Below are 12840 nucleotides of genomic sequence, written 5' to 3' on the forward strand. Positions count from 1 at the left end.
GAGAACTGAATAAGTTAGCCCATACGTAAGAAGTGTGCTGAGCACTTTTCCATGGAGGCACTCATTAATGTCCCCACTCTGCAGATGGACAAACTGAGGCTCAGAGAGGCAGGTTCGTCCTGTTGCCTCAGTTTGGGCACCAGATGCTCAAAGAAGGAAGTCACACACTCCCCTCCCCACAAAGGCCATAGGGAGAGGGTCCCCCACCCAGGCTTCTGCAGCTGTCGGGAGGGTGGGTGGGTGGGCAGCAGAGAGCACAGGAAGCAGGGCGCCGACCCCGATTCCTCACCCTTCCTCATCCTCCCTCTTCCTGCCCCTCTCTGGCCCCCACCCCAGCTCATTAACAGGAGGCCCTTGTTCAGGCCAGGGATGGATGGGGCGGGAGGCTGAGGGCGGGGTGTGTTTACCCACCGGCTGCCGGGCAGGCAGTGGCCCAGACCAGGGCATGGGCCAGTGTGGGAGGGAGGGTACTGGGCAGGGAGGAGCCCCAGCCCCAATGTAGGAAGACTGGCACACAATGGGTGCCACAGAAATGATCATCGATCAGTGGGATGAGATTAGACAATTTCATCCACCATACAGTCCCCTTGCCACATGGGCAACAGGGAGGAGGTGGTCTTGGCTTCTGAGCCCCGAGGTGGGTGATCTCGAAGGTGGACAAGTGCACGCAGGGGCATGGAGTGCTTGCCGCTCGGAAGGAGGAGCCAGCTGGACTGCAGGGAACGGAGCCCAGGGGTCAGGGAGGCCACTGTGGGGGGATGTTGGTGCCAAGACCAGGGCAGGTGAATGGGTTCTCGCTGATGAGCACCCCAGGCAGAGGGCACAGCAAAGGCAAGAGCCCAGAGGTGGGAGGTGTCTGATGCACTGGAGGTTCACCGAGGAGGCAGGTGTGGCTGGAGCAGAGAGGTGAGGGAGCAATGGAGTGGGGAGGAGGGCCGGAACACAGAGAGGGGTGTGGTGATGGGAACCCTGTGCAGGGACAGAGCCATGAACCATGTTTGAGCCCCACGGGTGAGTAGGCGGATGGCTGGGTGGGTGGATGGATGGATGGGTGGACAGATGGGAAGGATGATGAGTGGATGCATGGTTGAATGAGTAGATGGATGGATGATGGATGTTTGTATCGTTGGATGGATTGGGGATGAGTGGATGGATGGATGGATAAATGATGGATAGGTAGAGAGATGGAATGGCTGGCTGGGTGGGTGGTTGGATGGACAGTCAAGTGGTTGGGCAGATGAATGGACGAGTGAGTGGATAGGTGGCTGGGTGAATAGGTGGCTGGGTGGTGGCTGGCTGGCTGGACCCCGCCCCCCCCAGGGGCCTCTCTGGCTATGTGGCAACCCCATTCAGAAATCACTATAAGGAGTCAATGACAGAATGAAAGTGAAGCACACAGTAGGTGTTTTTTGTCCATTTTCTGTTCCCTTTGCCCTACTTGAGACAAAGGGAGGTGAACAGTTAGGCCTCACTGGCTGCCTCTCTGGGCCTCTCAACTTTCAGCTCCTCCCCATCTCAGGACCTTTGCACAGGCTGTACCCTCTGCCTGAAGCACTCTTCATCCTGCTCTTTACCTGGCTGGCCCCTACTCACCCTAACTTAAAGGTTACTCCCTCAGGCCAGACCAGGCTTTCTGGCCTGTGTGTCCATATTCCTGCACCACAGAGGGAGACTGAGGTGTTTAATAAAGCCCTCCAGGAATGGCCAAACCACAGCAACTGTCAGGGCAGTCTGAGAGGGAGCTGTGGGACGATGACGACTCCATGGAGCCTTCTGGAAAAGGGGTGATGTCACTGTTGCTGTTGGTCCTCATGGTGCTGGGGTGGGTGTCTCTGGAACAGCCACCCCATGAGGCTTCCTGACTATTTCCCACTGGCGTGAATGACTTACTCTTTTCTAGAGTCATGAAGTTCCAAATAATCCGAGTCATGAGACCACAGAACAAGGAGACACAGAACTAAGGAATGACAAAGTCATAGCGTCATGGGTCAGTGGGGCCAGAGGACCACAGTATGCTAAAGCCCCAGGACTGTGGGATCCTAGAGCTGCGGGACCGTGGTGTTACAGAGCCACGGACCTAGGGTGATGTGGCTGTCAGTCAGTGGGAGCACAGAGAGCTGTAGGATGGTGGAAGCCACAGGGCCCCAGGGAGGCTGGAGACACGGCACGGGGGCATCCCACATCTGAGGTGCCATAGGAGGGAGTCTCCAAGTTGACCCCAACAGAACCGCCCTCTTGGCCATACCCTCACGTGTTGGACTGTCCAGGGAGGCTCCCGGAGGCTGCAGGAGCTACAAGGCGCTTTCCACCCCCATCTCGGGAGCAGCCACAGGAGAGAAGGACCACGCCATGTGCCGACGCCTGGAGCCCGCCAGCCGCCAAACACTCAGTGAGTCCCTGTGCCGGGGCCAAGCGAAGCCGTCCAGGTGCCTGGAAACAGTACCAGTCTCCGGCCGGGCGCGCCAGGACGCTGAGTGCTCGGCAGCAAGTGGAAAAAGAATCAACGAGTTACTTCTACATCCCTATCCTTTCAGAAGCCAATAACAACACAGCACAGAGGGAAGGATGTATCCCGGCTGCATCCCTCTCCGGGGGGAGGGGGGCAGTAAGCTGGTAGGCTGTCCCCGCCCTCTCCCCCAGCTCCCAGCTCTGCCCACACCAGTAGTCCTAGTCCAGCTCGGATGCCACCAGACACATCCGTGTATTAATGAGCTCTCCTGAGACAGCAACTGTTTACCCAGCAGACCCCACACCCGACACCCAGAACAACCAGTCTGTTTTGGAGAGGGGAAACTGAGGCCCAGAACGGGAGAGAGCTGGCCCAGGATCACAGAGGGCCAGAGCCAAGACATGAACCCAAACTTATCAGATGCTAAGCATGAGCTCATCAGCACCCAGCTGGGCTGCCTCTCGGGGCCCCAGCCACCTTCCTCCTGAGGCCCTGGCAGTTTGCTTAAAGGTGGCACAGCATGGAAGGCAGGAACATGGGCCCCAGCAATTTCTTCCCTTAGCTGAGCTCAGAACACCGGATTCACAGGCCTGTGATGGACAATGAAGCATCATCCTTGTGAGTGCATACTGGGACCTGGTGTTGCTAGCGTGGCAGGACCTTGTCCCCCTCTCATCTTACAGATTGCAAAGCAGGGGGCTAGGGAGTGAGGTTTGGACCTTCCTGAGGCCTCCAGCACCTTCGGTGAGGCTCTTCTCATCATGATGGGGACATGGGCAAGAACAAACACAGCTGACTTTCTGAAATGCCAAGTTATAGGGAGAGAAAGCCCATCTCTTGCTGCCTTACCCCAGTGGCAGCTCTGCCTTCAGGCATGGCTGGATCCAGATCCCCAAATGAAGCCTCCAGGATCTGTGTCTGTCAGCTGTCTTCTTCTTCCTTAAAAAAAAAAAAAAAAAAAAAAGCTTGTGGTAAAATACCCATGACATAAAATGTATCATTTCAACAGTTATAAAGTGTACAGTTCAGTGGTTTTTAGAACATTCGTGATGCCCCACAATAATCCCTTCTATCTCAGAACATGTTCCTCTCCTCCCAAAAGGAAACCTGGTCCCCATTAGCAGGCACTCCCCATCCCCTCCGCCAACCCCTGGCAACCACTAATCTGTTTTCTGTCTCTATGGACTTGCCTGTGCTAGACATTTCATATAAACAGAGTCATACAACATGTGTCCTTTTGCATCTGGCTTCTCTCACCGAGCGTGTCCTCAAGGTTCATCCACGTTGCAGCTTGTATCAGAGCTTCGTTCCTTTTCATGCCTAACTAGCATGTTGTTGGACGCATGGACCACATTTTGTGTATCCATTCTCCAGTGGCCGGACAGCTGGGTTGTTCCCCCCCCTTTTGCGATTGTGCGGAATGAATGCAGTGAACGTGTCTCTCGAGTATGTAACCGGCAAGTGAGATCCCTGAATCCTATAACTCGATGTCTGACTATCTGAGGACCTGCCACCCTGTTTTCCACAGTGGCCAGGCCACTGACACCCCCTCCAGCACTTCCTGAGGGTTCCAGCTTCTCCACAGCCTGGCCAACACTCGTTTTTCCGGCTTGTGATGACGGCCAGCCTAGTGGGTGTGAGGTGGTATCTCCTCGTGGCTCTGATTTGCGTCTCCGTGGTCAGCTCTCTTCCTGCACCTGGGGGGCCAGGCTGGCCAGGCTTACATCTCTCCTAGCCCAGGTCTGGAGGAAACGGAGCACCTTTCCCCTGATAGGCCCCGCGGAGATCTCAGGGCTGACTCTCATTGGTCCAGCTCAGGTCCCATGCCCCTCCCAGGACCAATCACTGTGCCCTGGCCCGAGCCAGCCTCTCTAGGTGTGTTTGGGGTGTTGGAGGGGGGGTGGTGTCTGTGGTGGTGGTCAGCCCCTCCTGGATGCCACTCTGAGTAGGCAAATGGTAGAGACTGGATCCTCCACCCCTCATTCCTGCCTCAGTGGGCTTTCTGGATCACAGGCTGTTAGGCTCCACCTGCTTTAATGGGGGTGATTCTGGCAGCGTGCCAAGCCCCCATCCTCTCCCTCCGCCTCCAAACCCTATGAGAGGCCCTTCTTGCTGCCCTCTGCCCTTGGGAAGGGTGGCGGTCCCAGCTGTGACCCAGGCTTCCCTGGAAGGGTGCTGCTGGGGGCGGCTGCAGGCCCAGCCGAAGCCCTTCCCTACTTCTGGTGGCCTCTTGACCTCTCCTGGGTACCAGGCAACCTTGAACATCACAGGAAACAGGCTTTGCCCAGAACGGCTGCTACCGCCAGACTGTTATTTCCAAATGGCTGGCTGGTAGTGGAGGAGCCCACAGGAGGGGCCTCCTCGCCCCATCACCAGTTCCAAGGCAGCTCAAGTGATGTTCGGCTCCCTTGCTCCCAGCCCTGCTTCGAGCCCCAGAGGGCTGAAACCGGGAAACGCAGACTTGAAGGGAACCCGTAAAATCAAGGTGGTGACCCTGACCCAGAGCTGGGAGGGAGGGAGGCAGGGAACAAACAGGAGCCCAGAGAGGGTAAGACATTTGCTCGGGGCCATACAGTAAACAAGAGGCAGATCAGATTCCAAACTCTACCTTTTTTCCCTCTTCTTATAAAAAATCAGCTTTTATTATAGTAAAAAACACGTAACATAAAATTTACCATCTTAATAATTTTTAAACGACAGCAAGTTCACATTGTTGTGCAGCCATCTCCAGAACTCTTTTCCTTAAAAAAAGAAAAAAAAAAAAAAGATTTTACCTACTGGGGCGCCTGGGTGGCTCAGTGGGTTGAGCATCTGCCTTCAGCTCAGGTTATGATCCCAGGGTCCTGGAAGCCAGCCTCGAGAATCAGGCTCCCTGCTCAGTGGGAAGCTTTCTTCTCCCTCCCCCTCTGCTGCTCCCCCTGCTTGTGCTCTCTCTTCCTCTCTCTCTCTGTCAAGTAAATAAATAAAATCTTTAAAAAAATGTTTATTTATTTATTTGAGAGCGAGCACAAGTGGGGGGAGGGGCAGAGGGAGAGGGAGACAAGTAGACTCCCAGCTGAGCAGGGAGCCAGACAGGGGGCTCGAACCCAGGACCCCGGGATCATGACCTGAGCCAAAGGCAGACACTTAACGACTGAACCACTGAGGTGCCCCCAGAACACCTGATTTTTTTTTTAAGAATTTTATTTATTTATTTGAAAGAGAGCATGAGAGGGAGGAGGGTCAGAGGGAGAAGCAGACTCCCCGCTGAGCAGGGAGCCCCACGTGGGACTCGATCTCAGGACTCCAGGATCATGACCTGAGCTGAAGGCAGTCGCCCAACCAACTGAGCCACCCAGGCGCCCCGGGAACACCTGATTTTAAACAGCCAACTTGCCCCCTTGGCCTGGAAGATTTGGAACCACCTGGTGCTCCAAGCTGGGTCATAAACAGTCCCCTAAGGGGAAGCTGTCACAGGAATAATGATGACTCTCAGGGGTAGCTGCTATTTTTCTCCCCATCATAGAGATGGAAAAACCAAGGCCCAGGGATGTGACAGCCCTTGTCCAGCGAATCCTGCATCTCATCCCCACCTGCCTGGGAGGCTGTGAGGGCAGACCCAGCCTTGGCTTGTCCGACATTCAACTCCCCAGCACCTGGAGAGGGGGAGGGGGGCTTGGTGCCCCATAGGTGCTTCAGGAGAACTTGAGCATGATGTGATTCTAGAGCAATGCCTCATTTTCCAGATGGGAAACTGAGTCACGGGTAAAGAAAGATTGGGATCCAGCTTTATGCCCTCTTGACCCCTGCCACTGCTCTTGAATGGGGCGCCCCCCCCCCCACCGCCCCGGGCAAGTCTCAGGCCTGTGGGCTGGCGGGGGTCCCGGGACCTGTTTTTCCACCGGCACCGGGGTTGATGCTGGGAGGGGCCAGGTCTCAGTGCTGGTGATTATTTTTTTAACCTTTGTTGCAGCCAGAGACTCAAAGCCGAAGCCGTCCTGCCCCCCACACCCGGCCGGGCGGTCGCCAGTGAGGCCACACGGAGGCCTGACCCACTGGACGCCTGGCCGCTGGGCCTCCCCAAACCGCACGGTCACAGGACGGTGTCCAACTCCACATCTGGACTTTTTGATTTGGTCCTGGCTTCCAGCTGGAACAAGAGGACCTGGGGTGGGCCCGGCCTCTTGCACAAAAGTTGGGCGTCAAGGGCTTGGCCCCTGCCCCCTGCCTGCCTCTCCCCGGTGGACCCCATCCAGGCCCGGACACCAAAGGCCACTCTTGGCCTGCAAAGCCCATGGTTCCATCTGGAGCCTGGCCATCCCAGCCCAGGCTCCTGGGTCCAACCAGACACCACAAGCACACGGCCAAGGTGGGGCCGTTGGTCCCTGACGTCATCTCTCCAAGTCTTCCTGTCTCCGACAACGACCCCACCATTCACTCAGCGCTGGGCCTGAGACCTGGGTGGCGTCTGAGACTCCTCCCTGCCCCCGTCTGTCCAGCACATCAATAGCTCTTGTCCCCTCAGCTTCCAAATCCAACCACTTGTCCTCTCCTGCCAGCCGGTCCCGGTCTCCGCCCTCCTGACTCCTGCCCGGATGCGGGCCCGGCCTTCTCCCCATAGCAGCCGCGGGGGATGTCTCAAAAATCCCAAATCAGATCGTGTTCCCCTCCCGCTCACACACCCTTCATGGCTCCCCATTTCTCTCGGAATAAAACCCACCTTCTCTCTGTGGCCTGCAGAGCCCTGTGTGATCTGGCTTCAGCCCATCCCTCTGGTGTGTCTCCTCCTCCTTCGCTCACTTGGCTGCAGTCACGCCAGCCTCCTCCATGTCCCTCCAGCCCCCAAGCCCTTTCCTGCCCCAGGGCCCCACGAGTCATCCTTTCTGTCTGGAATGCTCATCCTCCATACCTACACGATACTCTCCTATCCTCCTTCAGGTCTCGGCTTAAATGTTAGCACCTCAGGAGGCCTCCGCCAACCCCTGAGCAGAAACACCTCCACCCAACTCTCCAGTCTTTGAAGTTATCATCTTGGTGTGTTCATGCAAATACAAACTGCGTTTTTTCCCTGGGGCATACCACTGTGCCTGGCCCGTACTAGGTGGGGTTGTGTCTTCCTGGGGACGAAGGGACATACCCAGTCCCGATGACAAAGCTGGAGAAACATCTGTCCCTCCGAGGCCCCCTGACCTCCCCCTGCAACACCCCGGGATTTATAACCAACACTTGCTCTCAGTACATGCCAGGATGGTTGCAGCCGTGATGGGGGGCACACAGGCAGCCACGGGGGGCCAGGAAGAGGGACCTCTAAGCTCCAGCTGAAGGAGGGATAGGAATAAGCCAGGTCAGAGGCCGCAGAGGGTGCTTGGGGTGGTAGGCCCCAGTGTGAGCAAAGGCCTGGAGGTGACAGAGGACAAGGCAGTGTTCTTGGAACTGGGTACACATGGGGTGAGGGGAGACGGGCTGATGGAGCTGGATGGGTTGACAGCACCTGGGATGACAGTGTCTGGATTCCATCCGACGGCAATGGGGCACCCTAGGAGGTGAGTGAGCAGAAGGCACATCAGACTTGTACCCCATTGCCCTTTGCCAGGCCCTTGGAGGCTCCCTCCCCAGACCTCAGCGCCCTGTGGGGTCAACGTGCTCATGCTTGCTGAGACCAACTCCAGGCAGCTTTATACAAATTCCTGTGGAGAACTGACTCCGACCGGCGAGGCCACCCGCCAGCCCCGCCACCACAAGGCTCAGGGAGGTCCAACAGTCCGCAGGATCCTCCCAGACCCAGATAACACAGTGACAGCTACCTGACCCTGCCCGGGTCCCTCACCCTCCCCTCAAGACAGTTGGGTCCCCCCAGAGCCATGGGTCTGGCCACCACCTCCCAGCCCTCAGTGGTTGCTGAAGACCTCTCTCCTTATTCCCCTGGAATTTTCCTTACAGGCTCTGCCAACGCCTCCAGGAACATATTAAAGGAAAATGTTTCCAGTCCAAGCAGGGCTGTTTTATGGCTCTCGGGGCCAGGAGTCTGACCGCAGAGTGGAAAGGCCTCGACACGCTGCTGTTCCTTCAGCAGAGCGGCTCAGACCCCACCCGTCCTCCTCTGCCCTCCTCGGAGGTCCAGGCTCTGCAGAGACTCTCTACCCGAGCGAAGTCCCCCTCTCCCCTGTCCCCCAGACCAGGGAGAAATTCCCTAGCGGCCTGCGCTAAAGCCAGGGGCTGATGTAGTTTCCATCATGTATTCACTCAACAAACACCGGCTATTGTCCCACTGTGCACCGGTCCCTGTCGGGCGCTGGGGACACGGTGGGAACAAGAGGGAACCATCCTGCCAGAGCCCTCGATTGTCCTAAGACAGTGCCGTGGAGAGTTTTACATGTCAACGTGGCTAAGCCCTACCACCCAGTCGACTATTAAACACCACCCCGGGTGTTGCCGTGGAGATAACTTCGTAGATGTGATTAACAGCCACGCCATTTGACGCTAAGTAATTGGCGTGGGCCTCATCCAGTCAGCTGAAAGGCCTCGAGAGCAAAACAAGTTCCAGCTTGTCCAAGGTAAAGCCAGACCCTAGCTGAAGTCGGGACAGACTCTAGTCAGTAACATACTGTTGCAATAGGGCAAAGGGCCCAGGGTGGCGTGAACTCAACATCAATTTGGCACTTTACAGGGAGAATGGGGGGAACGGGGAGGTGGGTGAGGGGGGCTTCAGAGTCAGGGACCTGAACAAGTACGAAAAACTGGAAGGTGGGAGGGCTTGGTCCTTGCGAAACCCACCTGGGTTTGCTAACTGGTGCTTCTTGAAGTTCGGCCCCAGAGGCTGGGGAGATGGGGCCCACCTTCAGGTGTTGCTGGAACAAGAGGCCAGTTCCTTGAGCGGACTTGAGTTTTCTCAGGCAGGTACTTTAAGAGGGGCTAGGGTCATCCTAGGGATGAGGTGCTGAGCCTTCAGGCACCATGTTAGTGAGTCTTTAGAGGGCCAAGGTTCAGGCCTCGTCAAGAAGCGGGTTCAGAGAAGCCTGGCTTGGGTTTGGTCATGGAGAGTCTTGGTCAGCCTGTGGACGGTGGCATCGGCTCCTGCATGAGGCTCCAGGCTGCCTGCCTGCCCTACGAATTTCAGACCGGTCAGCCCCCATGGTTGCATAAGCAGCTCCTTGCAATAAGTCTCTTGACATATGCATATCCTTTGGCGGGGGGGCGGGCAGAAAAGCAAGGTTTACTGAGCAATAGCAAAGTGATAGTATCAAACTCCAGAGGAGGGAGGGGACCGGAGAGGTTGCCCAGTATATGCATGTCCTGCTGGTTCCATCTCTGGGAGAACGCGGTTGATATGCCAGGCAAGGTGGTGAAGCCCCCACTGAGTCATGGCGACGGTGAATAGAATTAACAAATGTCTCTCTTGGGCGCCTGGGGGGCTCAGTTGGTTGGGCGCCTGCCTTCGGCTCAGGTCATGATCTCAGGGTCCTGGGATCGAGCCCCGCATCGGGCAGAGTCTGCATCTCCCTCTGCCTCTGCCTGCCACTCCCCCTGCTTGTGCGCTCTCTCTCTCTCTCTCTCTCTCTCTCTGTGTGTGTGTGTGTGTGTGTGTGTGTGTGTGTGTGTGTCAAATAAGTAAATAAAATCTTTCAAAAAAAATGTCTCTCTGGATGAGAGGGATGGGCAGCCACCGAAGGTACCTTTTAATTAACATCCATCACCTGACAAAGGAGGAAGAGAGGGGTAGGACGCCGAGGCCGGGCGCCCCAATAAAGAGCCACAATCACTTTGCGTGGTTCTCAGGCTTGAGCCAGATGGAGGAGGTGGTCAGGTGCATGACAGCCCCCAGTCCTTCCCCACAATGACCTGCAGTCCTGAACTCGAGTCACCGTTCACTGCAGAAGGGGGCGCCGACATTTCAAGGACTATCAGACACAGAGGCTGAGTTGACACTGATCCCCAGAGACCAACAAGTCACAATGGCCATCTGCAGACTGAGGGCTGGGGGTCCAGGGAATGGACAGAGTCCCAGAGGAAGTTCAGCTCACAGTGGCCTGGCTCATTGGGCTCCCAGTGTGTGGTTAGAGCTGATGAGAGTTGGTGGACCTGCCTCCAACCATTGAGCTCCTGGCCTGGGGGTTAAGAGTGGGGAAGGCTGTAGGAGGCTTCTGAAACTGCTCCCCACCCCTGCCAAAGCAGTAAAAGATAACGGATATTGCACCTGCAGGGAGGCCACCATCAAAGGCCTGAAGAATGGAGGCGTGGGTCCCTTTACATCTCCACTCAGCATCTGTAGACACTAGATGGGCACCAGAGAATGACCGTGGACCCCCACAGGCCGGAGTGAGTAGCTGCCCCCATCCAGCTGCTGGGCCGTATTGGGGAGCCTTGCCAGAGCTTATCCCTGGTACGTGGCACATGCACGTGGCTCGCGGCCACTGGGTTGGTGAACACATTCTTCTCTATTTCAATGAGAAAGAAGGATGGGGGGGAAAAAGGAAAGAAAGAAGAAAGGAAAGAAAGAGAGAAAGAAAGAAGAAAGGAAAGAAAGAGAGAAAGAAAGAAAGAAAGAAAGAAAGAAAGAAAGAAAGAAAGAAAGAAAGAAAGAGAAAGAAAGAAAGAAAGAAAGAAAGAAAGAAAGAAAGAAAGAAAGAAAGAAAGAAAGAAAGAAAGAGAGAAAGAGAGAAAGAAAGAAAAGAAAGAGGGCGCCTGGGTGGCTCAGTTGGTTAAGCGACTGCCTTCGGCTCAGGTCATGATCCTGGAGTCACGGGATCGAGGCCCGCATCGGGCTCCCTGCTCAGCGGGGAGTCTGCTTCTCCCTCTGACCCTCTTCCCTCTCGTGCTCTCTGTCTCTCATTCTCTCTCTCTCAAATAAATAAATAAAATCTTAAAAAAAAAAAAAGAAAAGAAAGAAAGAAGAATGAGAAACAGTTCACATTCCCCTGAGATGGACAAGAATATGCATTTGTAGTTTTTGTCCCGGGGCTAGGATTGCCGGATAAGATACAGAAGCCTATTCGTTTGGGGTGGGGGTGGAAGGTTGATGAACAAGTTCTGGAACTAGATAGCGGCGGTGTTTATACAATATTGTAAATGTACTAAATGCCAATGGATTTTTATGCCTAAAAATAGTTAATGGCAAATTTTATATTACGTGTACTTTACTGCAATGAAAAAAGAAACAAAAATATAGGACGCCCAACTGAATTTGAATTCAAATCAACAATGACTTTTTTTAAGGATAACTATATCCCAAATGTGTTTGCTGCTCAACAAGACTAATCATTAGGGAAAGGCAAACCAAAACCACAATGAGATATCGCCACATCCCCATCCGGTGGCTGCTGTCAAGAGCACCAAAAGCAGGGGCACCTGGGTGACTCAGTCAGTTAAGCGTCTGCCTTCAGATTGGGTCATGATCCTGGAGTCCTGGGATCGAGCCCTGTGTTGCGCTCCCTACTCAGCGGGGAGTCTGCCTCTCCTTCTCCCTCTGCCCCTCCCCTCCACTTGTGCTCTCTCTCTATCTCTCGCTCTCTCTCAAAGAAAATAATATATAAAAATCTTAAAAAAAAAAAAAAAAAGGACACCAAAAACAACTGTTGGCGAGGATGTGGAGAAACGACCCGTTGTGCGTGGCTGGTGCGAATGTGAAATGCACAATCACTGTGGAAAAGCAATATGGCATTTCCTGAAAAAATTAAAAATAGAATAAATAATCCAGCAATTCCTTTTCTGGATTAGATCCCCAAAGGAATTGAAAGCAGGGTCTTGAACAGATATTTGCACACCCACGTTCACAGCAACGTTATTGACAATAGCCAAAAGGCAGAAGCAACCCAAATGTCCATTGACAGCCGAACGGATAATCAACATGTGGTGCATCCATACAAGGGAATAGTATTCAGCCTTAAAAAGGAAGACAATTCTGACCCAGACTATAACTTGGATGAACCTTGAGGACATTATGCTGAGTGAAATAAGCTGGTCACAAAAGCACAAATACTGTGTGATTCCACTTACATGAGGTCACTAGAATAGTCAGATTTTTGGAGACAGAAAGAATGGTTGGGTGCCAGGGGCTGAGGGAAGAGGCTAAGAAGTTAGTATTTAGTGGGGTTTTTGTTTGGGAAGATGAAAAAGTTCTGGAGATGGATAGTTGTGACGCTTGCACGGCATTATGGATGTTCTTAAGACTACTGAGGTGCACAGGGGCGCCTGGGCGGCTCAGTCTGTTAAGCGCGTGCCTTCGGCTCAGGTCATGATCCCGGAGTCCTGGGATCGAGTCCCGCATCAGGCTCCCTGCTCAGCCTCTCCCTCCCCATCTGCCTCTCCCCCAGCTCATTCTCTCTCTCTCTCTCATTAAAAAAAAAAAAAACTTAAAAAAAGACTACTGAAATGCACAGTTAAATGCACACACAATTTTATGTTGCGTATATTTT

Source organism: Zalophus californianus, chromosome 1, assembly GCF_009762305.2.
Source record: "Zalophus californianus isolate mZalCal1 chromosome 1, mZalCal1.pri.v2, whole genome shotgun sequence".
NCBI lineage: Eukaryota > Metazoa > Chordata > Mammalia > Carnivora > Otariidae > Zalophus > Zalophus californianus.